At 35.8% G+C, this 16,109-nt stretch overlaps 1 pseudogene; it reads left to right on the plus strand.

Annotated features, from left to right (window-relative positions):
- Positions 1 to 4,035: 4,035 nt before the first annotated feature.
- Positions 4,036 to 5,015, plus strand: LOC140512364 (elongation factor 1-beta pseudogene; annotated as a pseudogene).
- Positions 5,016 to 16,109: the final 11,094 nt, after the last annotated feature.

A 16,109-nucleotide genomic window follows, 5' to 3' on the forward strand; every position in this document is an offset into this window, starting at 1 on the left:
ATTGGGCTTATGTGGTTTCCAGCTTTTTATTATCACAATTAATACTGTTCTGAAAGTTTTTTGTGTTCTTTGACTCAAAAAAAACCAAATAATTTAGTATCATCTTCTCTTGTATAATTCTCAACTATTTTCAAGGAAGAGCTGAGCCAACTCACAACTCTGCCATCAGTGAATTAGTCGGAATTTAGGACGGTCTTGCAAGACCTCCTACACTAAGGAGCTCCACTGAGAAAAACTTTTGGGAATTTCTTCTTTACCTTGCTTCTCTGGTGAGTCTGTGTTCTTAAATCTCTAAGTTAGATCCTGAGATAACCTCAGTAGAAGAAAGGAAACTTCTTAACCTTGTTTCTCAGGTGAAAGGAGATCAAGTAATGGTTCTAGACAAGGAATATTAGGTGCTTGTTATCTAGTATGTCTCTGAAATGCTTTTTGTCCCTATTATCAAGGGACTTCCTAAAGAAAAAAGTAATCATCCAATGGTTGCTTGTCACTCTGTTTCAGGATCAAAAGTTATACTCTTGTCCCAGGCAAAAGAGATATCATATAAATGATGCTAGAGGTCTTTGTGGCAGGCTGACAAATTTATAATCTTTATTCATGTCTCACATTTGCTTAAAGTCAGTGTGAATGAGTCTGCACTGCATATGTAATCTGTCTACTACTAGAGTGATTACCCTTGGTACAAATAACAGGATTTACCCATGGGCCAGGAATTCTCTGGTCTAAGGAAGCCACATTTTATTTCAATGGACATTCTCCTTTGTTATTACTCCTAAAGGAGGGATAATTGCTAATATATGAGTCTTAATTTACCTGTAAGAAAAGACAGAGCTTCCCTTTATCATTTCCTGTATCCAATCCCTTACACTAAGCTAGATAGCCAGGGACTTACGTCCCCAAATACCCTTACTGTACCTTAAGAGACAGGAAACAAAGGACTTTACATTTAATTCAAGCTCCCATCACTCATTCCAGTGTTTATATATCAGTTATATTTTAGTTTAGGATGTCATACCTGATTTTTTAAATTTGATTTTCCTATTTTAATACTCAGGGTTTTTATTTTAACTTTTGATTTATAGTTTGTGATGGAAGATTCCCTGGAATATAATTTTTCATTCATTTTTGCTACTTCTTAATCAGGTTTAATAGATTAATGATTTTAATTATCTTTTGCACTGATACTTGGTGAGTCTACCCAGAGTTTAAGGACCAATTTCTTTTGCGTGTGTGTTTTACATGGTTTATATGATGCTTTTAATTAAAAGTTTCTAGTTTTTCCTCAAGGATTAATAGGACATCAAAATAACAAATTTAATCTAGACCTTATTTAAGGTGTTTTTCTTCCTCCCACCTTCATGTAATGTAATCATGGCAAATCATTCCATTAAGCAAAGAATACCAAATTGAGGATGTCCCTCTGAACTCAGCCTCCTTCTTTGCACATAATGAAACACTGGGTCTGGCCCTTTGTAGCTCTTCCTCTTCCTTCCCCCAATGTAAGATATTCTCCCCTTCTATGAATACTAACTCCTTCTTTGCAGGAGCCACAGAAGAAAGGGTCAGTATGAGTGAGCTCCCCTGCTTTTTAGATCCTTCTTATCTCTTACCACAATAAACAGAATCAATTGGTCACTTCCTTTCACAAATTCCATGTCCAATGACAAAATGGTCTCCTTGCCAATGGGGCAATAAAAGTGCTTGGGTTTTTTTTTTTTTTCTTACCTTAACTTGCTGAATTCCATTGACATAATTAATGAAAAAAGCAATTTTGTGACTGACGTAATTGAAGTATGGATATATGCCCTAAATCTTCCTAGATCTAAGTAGTCATTTTGCTCTGTCTCTAAGCTGAATTCTATATGAAGTCTAACACCCTCATATCTCCGTTTTTAGACATTTTCCCTACATATAATTGGGTCATTTATGTACTGTGTTGATTGCCTATTCAGTCTTTACCTTTCCATTCCTTTATCACAACATCACATTTTACGTATTTGACTTACCTATGTGCTATTCAAACTTGACTTGTATTCAATGTCTAAATTGTTCTTAATGCATTTATTTCTGGTGTATAATTAAGTGGGAGAATAGACTGTGATAAACTTACCAAAAGCTGCTCTCTGAGATTCCATTAAAATCACATAATCTTAAGAGTTGGAAGGAATTTCAGAGGTCATCAAGCCCAACCCCCTGATGTGCATTCCTTTAATAGCATTCTTGACAAGTGGTCTGAGTCTCCAAATACCACCAATAATGGGAAATTACCTCATGGTGGGGTAAATTCCATCTTCATAGAGTTTTAATTAGCAGGAAGTACTTTCTTGCATCTTTTATTTTACATCTCTTTTTTTCTAGTCTGTTCCCTCCCACAATAAATTATATTCCCTCAGCGCTCGCACACACACACACACACACACACACACACACACACACACACACACACACACACACACATACATGCACACACACACACAAATCCTCTTAATCTGACTCCTACTTATTCTTTCTTGAAACATGACAAATGTGTTTTATTTCTTTCCATACAAAAACCTTTCAAGATTTTGAAGCTAGCTACCTATCCTAGCCTTCTCTTCTCCAGACTAACCACTCTTGGTTCCATAAAATGATTCTGTTATGAAATGGTTTCAAGCCTGCAAACTGCTAAGTCTGTCCTCCTGACATATTCCAGTAGATAAATATATCTTTTAAAATGTGCCATTCAGAAATGAACATCTCTATAGATCTAGTGTTCTAACTTGTGTGGAATTTAGTAGCATTAGTTTATTTCTCGAGGGCACCTTACCAGTTTCATGTTAAATGTTGTAAGGCCAATAAAAGGAATGAACTCATTTTATTAAATACAGAAGTTGGGATGTAAGGGAAGACTACATTTTTCTTGGCAGGGGAACTGTAGTTGTCCTAACATTCTGCTGTGGAACTAATCTTTTAAATTCTTAGATTTTAACCGTGGTAATGTGTTTTTATAGACTCTGCTTCCAGTGAATCACACACACTCACACACACGTTTTCCTGCTTTAAATACAAATGCATCTAACAAAGAAATAAAACCACTTTGGGGATCTAAAAAGTCAATGCAGGGAATCAACTCTATTACAGTAAGACTCAAAATCTGTTCTTATAGCAATCATACCTACTGAATAAGAAGCTCTGAAACATGTGACTACAGTGTTTTGATAAGTCTTTTATGATCCTATCCATTGTGTGACCCTCACACTTAGTAAGAGAGAATATAGGTGATTACATCCTGGAGGTCACCATTAATACAAAACCAGGCCCAAAATCATCTATGTTCCTTTCTCAAGAGTTACTCTTTTCCCTCAAGTAAAATAGTTAAAATTAATTGCTACATTGGCTGTCTTACAATTTATAACTTAGTCTTCATTTTCACAGAGAGAAGGCCAAAGCCATCATTGGTTGATGTATTTATTAGAGTTCTGATGTCTTTCTCTGTTATTTTCCTTTTTAGTTATTTTGGTCACATGTAAATTGTTCTTCTTGCTTCATCCTGAATGTGTTCATATAATTCTTCCCCAATTATCTAAATTGTTCATATGTATCACTACTTTAGCACAAAAATCCAAACAGATTTTGTTCAGAAAACCTTCAAATATGGTACCCAATTTGTTTTAAGTTCATTGCTACCACTAAAGTGCTGAAATAAATGTGTGTCCATGCATATTCATATAAATTGTGTATTTGCATGTGTATGTTTCTATACATACACATATACACATATACACATATGCATTGCATACATATGTGTATGCATGTGTGTTATATGTATATGTGAATGTATGTGTGTGCATACATATATGTATATGCCTAACTTCTGATTTTACAGATGAAGCTCTTCTTTAAGATTCAATCATGCTAACTGGCGATCTTCATGTCCTACAGGCTCTTACCTATAGACTTCCTGCCTGTTAAGGATTAAACACTTGAAGCAACTAGTGAAAATAAGGGTCAAGCCTTTTTTCAGGGAGAGGCAGGCACTAGTGTGTTCACACACCACACTGCTTTCCTACCCCTTGCTCAGTTCCTCTGTTGCTTCTCTGCTTCCTTCTCTCCCCAGTCCCTTCTTCCACCACCACAGTAGGTTTTAGAGATCTCAAAACCTCTGGAGCCCTGCAGTACCTCAATGACTTCATGGAGGACAAGAACTACATGCCATCCCAGGCTGACATTGCAGTATCTGAAGCCGTCTCAGACCCACCATGTGCAGACTTGTACCATGCTCTCCATTGGTATAACCACATTAAATTCTATGAAAAGCAAAAGGCAAGCTTGCCAGGAATAAAGAAGGCTTTGGGCAATTATGGGCCTGCTTTTGTAGAAGACACCACAGGAAGTGGAGCTGCAGATAGCAAAGATGATGACATTTATCTCTTTGCGTCTGAAGAAGAGGAAAGTGAAGCAGCAAAGAAGCTAAGGGAAAAACACCTTGCTCAGAATGAAACAAAGAAATAAAAAAAAAATGCAATTGTTGCTACATCTTCCATCTTACTGTATGTAAAACCTTGGGATCATGAGACAGATATGGCAAAATTGTAGGAATGTGTCAGAAGCATTCAGGCAAATGACTTGGTCTGAGATCCTCTAAACTAGTTCCAATGGGATACTGCATTAAGAAGCTTCAGATACATTGTGTGGTTGAAAATGATAAATTTGGAACAGATTTTCTAGTGGAACCAATAACTGCCTTTGAAGATTGTGCAATCCATGAATGTTGCTGCCTTCCATAAGATCTAAAGTCTACCATTCTCAAAAATGGCATTTAAATAAAAATATTTGCAAGCAAAAACAGAAAAAAAAGGGTCAATTTTTTAAATCTTAGGCATTTTAGAAGAGAAGGTGCTCCCAAAAGGTAGAATGAAATCGTTCTTACTTCCAATAATATGCTATTGTTATCAATAATAATAAAAATATTTTTTATTGTAGATAATGATAACAGCTGTTTCACTTCGTTCTTCCACCTGTGATTTGAGTGAACTGGGATTAGTATTATGTATGGGTTACTGCTAGTATGGTGTAAAAATTTTCATCTGTGAATCTGTACTTGTCCTACTGAATGAAAATATTAAAAGATAATTTCAGTTAATTTTAATTTATATTCTTGTTTGTGAGGTAAAATCTCATTATAATGCTTTCTTGTTCTCCCCTCTATGGCTTTGTTTCAGTGATGATTTTTTTCTTAATTTCTATTAGTAAAAGCTTTATTTGTTCTTGGGGCATTTCAGTCATGTCTGACTCTTTCTGCTCCAATTTTGGGGTTTTCTTGGGAAAGATATTGGAGTGATTTGCCGTTTCCTTCTCCAACTTATCTGAAAGATGAGGTAAGTGAGGCCACTCAAGTTATGTGACTCATGCAGAGTCACATAGCTAGTAAGTGTCTGGGGGAAGATTTGAACTCAAGAAAATGAGTCTTCCTGATTCAAAGCCCAGTGCTCTATCCAGTGTATTATGTAGCTGCCCTGCCATGAATTAACAAAAATATAATCAATATTTAACTTTTTATATTAAGTTAGCAAGTAAAAAGGAATTGTTATCCCAAAAGGACAAACAGGAAGATATTATATAGAGTCTAATACTTTATCTATCCAAGCTCATGGATCTTTTTATGTGCTTTGTTCTGAATAGCTGGTTTGGAAAATTAGATGCATTTTTCATAGAAGCATATAATTTCAGGATGCTCTAAGGATGTCAAGCCTAACCAATTCCAAACAAGAATTCTCTTGATTCTAATAGCTCAACTTTTTTCTTATCTCACTGGAGTTCATCTCTTCATCATGCTATCTCCTCTCTGCCCATCATCCTCATCCTCATTTCCCTCTCACCAAGGTCCTGGACCCCCTAGCTCTGGTAGGTAAGATGCTGCCTGTTATGCAGTGGCCCAGGTCTGCCAGTCATTTGCAGGTTTTCTGTCAAGTCCAAAGTAAGACCCTTCTCCCACTTTTAGGAAGTGTTTTGTGCATGGTCTTCCCTAATTGAAATGCAAGTTCTTTTAGGTCAGGAACTGTAGTCCTAGCTCCTAAGAGCATAGCATAGTGTGATAAACATAGTAAGTGCTTAAAATTCTCTCTCTCCCTTCTTCTCTTTCTCTCCTCCCCCTTGTGTATCAGTAAGCACCCCAACATACGGGAGGGGGCGCTGCTACCACAGGTTCCTAGATCCGTATTCATAAAACGAAAGGCAATTTTTGAGGGGTTAACAATCGCTTTAATCAAACACATGTATCATTCCTTTAACCAAGCATATATATCATTCACTTAGTTAAGGGAAGTCAGCACCCTGAACTTCAAAGAAAATACAGAGAAGATCAACAGACATGGCTTCCTCTGTTTGACCATCAACAGGCAGGTCCAACTGTCTGACCATAGTTATCAGAGAGGGAACATCTGGATTTTCAAAGCTCAGGGGTGGGGTTCCTTAAGAGGCTTTCCAAAGTCCTTGTCTAGCCAAACAAACTTCCAGTAAGCCCCAAAGTAAAACCTCAACCCAGAGTATTTATACCTTTTTTAGAGTCAGTCCTTGAAAGCCAGTGCCTCATTAACAAAATGCCTAGTCCTTCCCACAAATCTTCCTGAATTAAATTTCCATTAATGGGAAGGCCTATTATTGAGTGGGGAAGATCTTTAATCACATTAAAGCAGTTAACAATACAAATACATATATGGTTTCTAGTTAAACTCTTCTTTCTATATTTTACTCTTAGTAAAGACTCTTGGTTTATAAAGGCAGGATTCAATCAGAGGTGGTTGATTATATACTAAAACAAAAACAGCAGAAGATCCCAGTTTGCTTGCCATCACACACACACACACACACACACATACACACACACTCTCTGTCTCTCTCTGTCTCTGTCTCTCTTTACGTCTTTCTCTCTTTCTGTCTGTGTCTCTCTCTAACACACACACACACACACACACACACACACACACACACACACACACATACCTCACTAGCTCCAGAGGTAGCCCTTTTAGTTAGAAAGTTTGTTAAAAAGTTAAAAAGTCATTTATTTTTCCCCCTTATGTCAAGACTAAATTTGCCCTTTCCCAGTTTCTACTCACTACTCCTATTTCTATGTTATGGTAACAAACAAAGCAAGTTTCTTCTCTCTTGCATGTGAGTCTTTCAGGAACTGGAAGACAGCTGTCATGTCCTACTTACATGAGTCTTCTGTGTGTGTGTGTGTGTGTGTGTGTGTGTGTGTGTGTGTATGTGTAGATAGACTTTATTGACCATCAAATGGGCCCAAGACCAGAAAGAAGCTATGCTTGGTCTCTCACTGACATCAAGCAAACTCCTTCCTAACTAATATATGATGACTTCAGAGAGAGAGTGACTTTCATTAATTCTCCAATATAAGATGGAAATGTGGTATGATGGAAAGAGATTTAGAGAATTACAAAAGTAAAATGAGTTGTTTTGGGAGGCTGTGGGTTGTGCCTCCCTTCAAGGGGTCTTCAAGGGAAGGCTGGATGACCACTTAACAGGTGTGGCAGGAAAGAGGGGCTCCCATTTAGGTATAAGACTTGATGGCCTCTGATGTCTCTTCCATTCCTGTTATTCTGTGATTCAATGATGTTATTTCTATTTCTTTTTTTCTCCAATTTATTTATTTATTTTTAGTTTTCAACATTCATTTTCACAAAATTTTGAGTTCCAAATTTTCTCCCCATCTCTCTCCTCAACCTACCCCAAAACACTGTGCATTCTTCCCCCAATCTGGCTTCCCTTGTGTCACACCCCTCCCTTCCCTTGTCCCCATCTTTTCTCTTTTCTTGTAGGGCAAGATAGATTTTTTACCCCATTATTGTATTTCTTATTTCCCAGTTACATGCAAAAACAATTCTCAACATTCATTACTAAAATTTTGAGTTCCAAATTCTCTCCCTTCTTCTCTCCCCACCTATTCCCACTGAGAAGACAGGCAAATCAATATAGGCTATATATGTGTAGTTTTGCTAAAGACTTCCATAATAGTCATGTTGTGAAAGACTACCTATATTTCCCTCCATCCTATCCTGCTCCCCATTTATTCTATTCTCTCTTTTGATCTTATCCTTCCCCAAAAGTGTCTACTTCTAATTACCTCCATCCTCTCATTTGCCCCCCTTCTATCATCCCCTCACACCCCACTTATCCCTTTCTCCCAACTTCCCTGTAGTGTAAGATAGATTTTCATACCAAATTGAGTGTACATGTTATTCCCTCCTTAAGTCAAATGTGATGAGAGTAAGATTCACTTTTTCCCTCTCACCTTCCCCTTTTACCCTCCATTGAAAAAGCTTTTTCTTGCCATTTTTATGAGAGATAATTTGCCCCATTCCATTTCTCCCTTTTTCCTCCCAATATATTCCTCTCTCACCTCTTAATTCTATTTATTTAGATACTATCCCTTCCTATTCAACTCACCCTGTGCTCTCTGTCTATGTGTGTGTGTGTGTGTGCGCGCACGCGTGTGTGTGCGTGTGTATAATCCCTCCAACTACCCAAACATTGAGAAAAGTTTCAAAAGTTACAAATATTATCTTTCCATGTAGGAATGTAAACAGTCTAGCTTTAGAAAGTCCTTTATGATTTCTCTTTCCTATTTCCTCTTCATGCTTCTCTTGATTCTTCTGTTTGGAAGTCAAATTTTCTATTCAGCTCTGGTCTTTTCATCAAGAATGCTGAGCTGCACTCTACTTGGTGCCTGTACTGGACTGTGCTCTGCTCTATGCCTGTGCTGGGTTGCATACTGTTCTCTTCTTTAGTATAAACTTCTTTAATACGTTCAGCACCTCATAATCTTGAGGCTCTTTACCATCTTGGTTGTCCTTGTTCAGATACTCTTTAGTTTGTAGATGTTCCTAATTTTCAACAGCCACAACTGTCAACAGTTTTCTAGATGTTGTCTAATCAAGTCATGAAGTACAACAATATTATTTCCTCTTTAGCATGGATACTATAATTCTTTGTACTCACTAAGAAAATTAAAAGGACAATGATTTTTAACAGATCAAAAGAAATATCCATAATGATGGGAGTATATCAGTAAGCACCCCAACATACACAAGAATGTCTGCTGTCACAGGTTCTTTGATCTGCTTCTCTAAAGGGTAATTTTTGAGGGGTTAACAATCACTTTAATCAAGCACATGTATCAGAGAAAATCAAAGTAAAAATTTAAGAGAAAATACAGAGAAATCAAAAGTCAGCAGACATGCTTCCATATGTCTTACCATTGACATACATACAAAATAACCACAGGGAGAAGCAGCAAAGTCTGAGTTTTAAAAGCTGGGGGGGGGGGGGGGGGGAGGGGGGAGGAGCTCCTTAGTAATGGTTTTTCAGAACCCTTTCTGGCCAAAGAAACACTTCCAGTCAGGAAACCATGAAGTGAAACCTCACCCTCACATTATTTATGCACTTTTCTGAGCTTCAGGGCATAACTCTCTGACCTGGTGCCTCTAAAGAAAAAACAAAAGGTCCTTAGGACCCGCCAACCAAACAACTCCTCTAATCAAGCTTCCCTCAATGGACAGGCCCACCAATGGGTGGGGAAGACCTTCTTTAATCACATTATTTGATCAAAGAAAGGTACTTTAGTAAAACAAAAATAACAAAAGATTCTAATTTGATTGCCATGGAAGGGGAGATAGATTTTTTTGAATATTAAAGTATTTATTATGAAGTTGGCAACATTTTATGGGGTAAAAATGATTGAAATCTCCCAATAAGTCAATTAAATTTGACTATTTCCTGTCACTCCACTAGATACAGTGGAAGTATATTACAAATAGAAAACATGATCACTAATTTTTTACAAGCTTGCAACCTCATTGGAGAAAGGCATGAAACTTATTAAGTACCTAACTTGATTAACAGGAGCACATATCTTACTGAATCAGAGAGCCAAAAAGATTTAAAATTTTCATAAAACAAGATTTAAGGAAGTTCCCAGATCCACTAAGGAAATATTATTACTAAAATGTCCTATGAGAACAAAGCAGTTTAATTTATATTTCTGTATCATAAATTATGACCAAAATGGTCTTTACAGGACAAGTTAAAAAAAATGGAAAAGAGGTTAAACTAATAGAGGCAAAGGAATTGACTGGAAGTTTTCTCTTCCTTAGCAATGATTAGGCAAGTTCAAGAATGTTGATAGATTAAGAGGTTTGGAGATCAGAATTGAAAAGTAGACTGTAAACCTTGAGTAAATGGTTGGCTTCTCAGAATAAATCTTTTATTGTCTACTGAGCAATTGTTCTTCAAATTATACAATAACCAAATCAATTCAAATTGCACAATGGTGAATGTGTGTTTCTTTATTAAGTTGTTCTGTTTTTCTCAGGTAGAATTTGTGTTAAATGATGTAATAGTTACCATGGGAACTGTTCTTCCATAATGAGAGAATTCAGATACAGCTGAGAGTTGGTAAAAGCCCAGTCAGACAGAGGAGCTCTGTTTGTTCCTAAATAAATAAATACATTGTTCATAAAGGACCCCTCATGGTAAGTGGGTATAAATGTAATTGTGACATTAAGAGGGAAAAATTATAAGTCAGTGTCAAGAACTTTTAACTATATTTAATCTATTAACTATAAATAATAAAATGCAAGCATCTTTGTGGAGGGGAGGTTTAATCAAATTTTAAGGAATAATATTTTGTCTTAGTTGAAGACACAACAATATACTTTTTTTATAAACCAGAAAATATAATGTACTTTCCCTGCTATTTTCTATCAATTTGACTATAGCTTTAGCTTGTCTTGGAACAACTGATATTAAAGCATCCAAAAGAGTGACTTTATTCTTTAAAGAGAAATTTATTCTTTAAAGAGAAATTCTGAGTTAATGACAAAATAATCACATTTGGCTTTTGACCAAGAACTAGATTTAGATACTGCAACCCCTGAGCCATTGTTATATCTCTGCTTTTGTTGTAATATTTTCAAAAATTCGACTCCTTTGACTAATATTTTATATGAAGCGTGAACAAAGTAGTATTTCTGAAGATGTGATCATTTTATTTCTTGTGCTTTCAACATTTTCATATTACATATGGTTGATTGGAGTGTTTTAGAAATCGTACATGATTTTTCCACCTCAGACTAGTATTCCGCTTGTCTGCAAAGGAGCAAACAATTATTAGAGGAAAGAATAGTCCAGCAAAAATTGTTATGAGATGCAGCACCAGACTCCCCCAGCATGGATTTTAAGCAAAATATGCCTTTGAAACAAGTTAGTCATAGTAAAGGGAAGTTTCCAGAAAAGGTGATTCATTACTGACTAATCAAACCAGCTGTACTGATCTTTTAGCTTGGACTTGGTTTGATCTCTTTTCATGTCTCATATGCCACCCTGCCATGCTTGAACTGCTGGCCTGACTGACAGCTGTCAACTGTCAAGAGGCCATATGTTGTGATAAGTTGTTACAAACTTCACACTGCTCAGAAACAGTAATATAAATTCTTAGCCTGAGGAGATCATAATCTGCACAGTTTTAAGAAATGGGCATACTTCTGGCCAGTCAGAGAAGATAATGAAAACTCATTGACCACAACTCTCAGAAACAGTTAAAATGTAGGGTGGAGATTTTGGTGGGATCAGCTGTTATAGTCAAGTTATTCTCTGAACACTACAACAGTGATGATAATTACTTGTTTTTGAAGCATTTCAAAGTTTTAAAAATGAATTAGGCATATTATCTCATTTAAATCTCACAATAAACCTGTGATGTACACTTTATGGGATTATTATTCTCATTTTATAATGGAAATTTTATAGAGAAAACTGAATACTAGAAAATTTAAAGGATATTCCCATGGTCACATAGCTAATGTCAGAAATGGAATTGGAACCCAGGTTTTCCTGGTTCCATAAGTAAAAATTCCATCTCCTATCCACTATGTCATGTTGACAAATATATCCGCTCAAACATGTTTTCTTCAAAAAAACCAAAAAACAAAAAGAAAAACCCAGTCCTGAGGACAACATTCTTCTCCTAGATATTGTGTACCTGAGTAATATAAAAAGACTGGGTACATTTTTCTAGTCTACGTAAGAATTAATGTAAATATAACATTAAAGAGTAAAATAGAAACCTTTAATTAAGGAATATTCAACCATTAGCTCAACTCTTTGAATCTCTAGCAAATAGTGTTCAAATAGTGGATTTAGAATGTGTTTGATTCTTCTGTGAGAGGATAGACAGCAAAGTAATCCTCCAGGCTGCCTTAAGCTGTGAGTTAACTTAAAAACATCTTTCTTTATCTTTTTAATAACTAGAATGTAGCACTTTTAATATGAAGTGGCTTTTATGAATAAGAAACTGTTCTCATATGCCTGGGCTTCCTGGAATCTTATAATGGGCAAACCTAACTTGAAAAATTAAATCTGATATTTCCTCTTGGGCCATGAAATGTTTATTATCTTAGTACCAGCCTAGTACTGGTTATGGAAATTCCTGTACAGTTGTCTTCTTATGGAAATTCTTCAAGAAACTTATAAGAAGTCAATCAATTAAAGGGTTTTATACTGTATTATATACTACACGTAACCTAAAGATCTCAGTATACTACTTCAAGACTCAGGGTTACAGAAGAATCTTCTTGGGTTCAGAAAACATGGTAAACATTAGGGGAAATAGCTGTAATGTCTTAAACTGCAAGAATGCTAATAAGGAGAAACGGTATTTATTCTAGTGGTGCATTATTATTTGGCCCAAATTTTTATTTGTTTTTTATATTCTGCAATACTTACCTCCAGTGAGAGCAACAAAATGTAAAGGGACCAAACTTAAGTCAAAATAATATAATCTCTTTTGGGAATTCCCCTTAGGTGACAAAAGCCCCATTCATGAATACAGAAAATAGAATTGTAGACAACCTGACTGCTTCTGAATTACTCCCCAAGTCACTAGAGTCAGTCTCTGTGATACCTATAGTAGTACTATTCTAAATCGCCCCTTCTTAAATATGGAACTGAGTGGAACATGCCACTCTAGCATCAACCTTTAAGCTCTCCATTGACTGACCTCATGGGTGCCCATTATCTGACAGAACTCAGAAAAAAAATTGTCTTTGAGCATCCACAAGCAAAACTTTAATCAAATTGGGGATGACTGTTTCTGAGGCAGGAGCAAGACCAGTCTTCCTGAACATTTTCCATTCATAAACTATCTAAACATGAACCTTTGACTTCATATATCATGTGTGAATTTATAATTTCCATTTTTTAAAAAAGTAAAGCTTTTAAAAAAATTATATAGATGTTTTTAATGCATATATATATTATATGTGTCTCTATCCATCCATCTATCTATCTATCCATCCATCTATCTATCTATCTATCTATCTATCTATCTATCTATCTATCTATCTATCTACCTATGTATCTATCTATCCATACATGCACCTTGCCCTAGGACTCCTTTGTAACATAGATCTGCTCTTATACAAAACAAAGCACAGTGACTATGTCTGAGTCTCAGAGGAGGCAGTTGTATTCCATTATCAACTGTATAATAAACCCTGGTCAATATATTGATCTGGCTTCTGATGTATTTCCATGTCTTAAAAAATTGGAATGAAAAACCATATCATGGGATAGAATTTTAAAATAAGATATTTTGCCATAAAGTTTCAGCATAAAGATAATTGATTCAGCCATTGTTTTCTATAACTGTGAATAGATTTATTGCCAATATGTGCTTACTGGAGTATTACTTAGTGAGAATTGAAAGATTTCTGGTAAAATCCATACACCCTCATATACTGGTAGGTCAGACTTCTGGAAACTTTGAACCTTGCACAAGACAATCCCAGAATGGAATGAAATGACAGAGGTCTTTGAATCACAAATGACAAATCATAAACCCCTTCTCTAAAAACATTTATTTTACTTCTTAGGATATCATTCAAGGCTTTGCTTACTCTTATGTAATATGCATTTGTTAGTATGCTTAGTTAGCTAGGTTCCCAAAATTCAGATTAGAAGCAGAAAACTTAGGAGGAGGTTGAAGGGAGGATGTGGAGAGGTTGTTAGAAAAAGACAAACTTAATAGCAGGAGAAATCATGTTTGGCTATTTGATTTTGAAGGGAGAAAAGGAAAATAAACAAGATGCAAAACTATATGATGTTTTAAATTACCAAGACTTAATGGCACTGAATTTCACAAAACCTGAATTTGAATTCTGGCTACTGACAGAGTTGGACTAAATGACTCCTTTGGTCTTTTCCATTTTTAAATCTATGACCCTGTACCTTTTGGTTATGAAGACAAGGGAAACTATGATACATTTAAATACATATACTATAGATATATATATATATAATATGCACAAATGTATACATTTATATATATGTATATGTATGTACATATGCACATGTATGTATATGTATATGCACATATACAATATACAAATCATGAATGTGTGTGTGTGTGTTTATCTCCAAATTGAAAAGTCTGGGTACTTGAGAATACATTTCAAGTATGAGGCAAATTTACTTAGTCCACTTCATTATAATGCTATCTAATAGGAGACGTTATTGTAGCTTCATAATTAATCTCCTTGCCTCAAACCTTTCTTCCTCTTTAATCAATCCTTCATATAGCTGCCACGGAGACAATGCTATATCAGTGTTCCGACCATGTCTGTACTCTGCCCAAAGCACACCAGAGGGTCCTTATTCCTTCCTGGATAAAATGTAAATGTCTTTGTCATTTTAAATCCTTCACACACTCTGATCCCAGACTATCCATCTAGACTCATTGCAGATTTTACTCTTTGTCACTGTCACATATGGTAGATTCTAAACAATTTACCATACTTACTCATACATAGCATTTAATTTCCTATCTCTATGCCTTTTAAAAGCCCATTCCCCATTCCTGGAATGATCTTCCTCCTTAGCTCTCCCCTTCAGAATCTTTATCTGCGTTGAAACTTCAGACTGTGTCACCTTCTGCCTGAGACCTTTTATGATCCCTCAGTTATTAGTGATTACAACTCCTTTGTTTAATTAAATATTGTAAGGAGAGACAGACAGACAGATAGATAGATAGATGGATAGTCTTTCTTTATACGTGTGTTTATGGCTTTTTTTTCTTCTGCTAATATATTAACCTCTTGAGGGGAGGGACAATTTCATTTTCGCCATTGCATCTTCTGTGTCTACCATAGTGTTTTTAAATGTTAAATAAATCCTTTTTGATGGGTTGATTTATTTAAATTAATATATTTATTAGTTATTCTATGAACATATTTAGGTAGTATTTTAAAATTTGTTGTTATTTTTTAAAGAATAGGTCACCCAGTCTGGAAATAACATGGAGGATTAGAGTAGCTATGTGACCCAGTGGATAAGACAAGCCTGGAGTCAGGAAAACCTAAGTTCAAACCTAGCTTCAGAAACTTCCTATCTATGTGACTCTAGGGGAGTCACTTCATCTCTGTTTGCCTCAGTTTTCTCATCTGTAAAATGAGTAGTATAATAGTGCTTGCCTCCCAGGATTTTTATGAGCATCAAATAAGAGAACAATTGCAAAGCACTTAGCACAGTGTCTGGCACAGGGTAAGTGTTATATAAATGTGAGTTTTTATTTATGACCCAATCCCATCCCACTTCTCATTATAACAAGAGTTTTAACCTACTGTGTTCCTAACCTTGACATATTTGCCTCTCCTTAGGCTTCCTGGTGAGCTCCTGCCTCTGAGGGCTTACCCTGTTAATGCTATACATAGTGAGGATATCTGATAAGTAGTTCAGAACAGCCAGCTTCAGCCTTCCTGTTAGCAGGTATGACTACGCCTTGATTTCTATAGACTCTTGAGCTTTACAAAGCACTTTCTCCAAATCATTTCTGTGAGATAGGTAGAGGAAATAACATTATCTCCATTGTGCATATGGGAAAATAGACTCAGAGTAGTTAAGTAGTTCAGCCTTTAGTCTATCATAGTGTTTGTTGAGCCAGGATTCAAGCCAGAACCTGACTTAACATTTGATTGTCTTTCCACTATATATATTTAGCCTCTATAAACTTACCATCTCAAAAAATGAGTTCCCATTAGTATTTTACATCAACTTTC

This window comes from Notamacropus eugenii, chromosome 6 (genome assembly GCF_028372415.1).
Source record: "Notamacropus eugenii isolate mMacEug1 chromosome 6, mMacEug1.pri_v2, whole genome shotgun sequence".
NCBI lineage: Eukaryota > Metazoa > Chordata > Mammalia > Diprotodontia > Macropodidae > Notamacropus > Notamacropus eugenii.